This window comes from Nannospalax galili, unplaced genomic scaffold, assembly GCF_000622305.1.
Source record: "Nannospalax galili isolate Female #2095 unplaced genomic scaffold, S.galili_v1.0 scaffold77, whole genome shotgun sequence".
In the NCBI taxonomy this organism is placed as follows: Eukaryota; Metazoa; Chordata; class Mammalia; order Rodentia; family Spalacidae; genus Nannospalax; species Nannospalax galili.
The window spans coordinates 3,735,118-3,736,366 of record NW_008341457.1 but is presented as its reverse complement, the minus strand read 5'-3'; positions in this window follow the sequence as shown (position 1 = coordinate 3,736,366).

The following is a 1,249-nucleotide window of genomic DNA, read 5'->3' as shown; positions in this document are numbered from 1 at the left end:
GGGGCTGGAGAGATGGCTCAATGGTTAAGAGCACTGACTGCTCTTGCAGAGGACCCAGGTTCAATTCCCAGCACCCACATGGCAGCTGACAACTATCTCTAACTCCAGTTCCAGGGGATCCAATACTCTCCTCTGACTTCTGTGGGTACTGCATTACACAGGTGCACCGCTACCTACATGCAGACCATATGCTCACAAACATAAAATAAAAATAATAAAGAAAATGAAAAATATATTTTTTGGTCTTTTTGAGACAAGGGTCTCCCTGTATCCTCAGTTGATCTGGAACTCACTATGTAGACCAAGCTAGCCTCAAGTTAACAGAGATCTGCCTGCCTCTGCCTCCCAAGTGCTGGAATTAAAGGCATGTGCCACCTGCCCAGCACTAAAAATATTTTTATTATTTTTATGTTATGTGTATGAGCGTACTGCCTGCATGTATATAAGTGCACCCATGCGGGGCTGGAGGGATGGCTTAGCAGTTAAGAACACTGGTTGTTCTTGCAGAAGACCCGGGTTCGAATCCCAGCACCCAGCTAACAACTGTCCGTAACTCCAGTCTCAGGGGATCTGACAGCCTCTTCTGACCTCCGCGGGCATTGCACAACATGGGTACATTTACCTACATGCAGGCAATACATGCATACACATAAAATTAAAATAATAAATTAAAAAAAAAAGATAAGTGCACTCATACTATGCAATGCCCGAGGAGGTCAGGAGAGGGCATTGGATGCCCTGGAACTAGAGTTATGAACAGTTATTAGCTATGGGTGCTGGGAATTGAACCCAGGTCCTCTGCAAGAGCAGCTAGTGTTCTTAACCACTGAGCCATCTCTCCAGCCCCCTCGTCTTTTTTTTTTTAAACCATATGAGTGTTTGCCTGAATGTATCTAAGTGCACCTGTGCATGCAATGCCCATGGATGCCAGAAGAGGGTGTTGGCTCTCCTGGACCTGGAGTTATGGACAGTTGTTAGCCACCATGTGAGTGCTGGGAATCCAACCTGGGTCCTCTGCAAGAGCAAACATGTACTCTTAAACACTGAGCCATCTCTCCAGCTCCAACAAAAAAGATCAGGCATGATGGAACACCCAAATCATCCCAACACGGGGGAGGTAGAGACAGGAGGATCAGGAGTTCGGGGTCACCCTGAGCTTTTTTGTTTAGATATTTTATTTATTTATTTACTTTTATTTTTTCTCTCTTTTTTTTTTTTTTTTTTTTTTTTTTTTTTTTTTTAAAGGTTT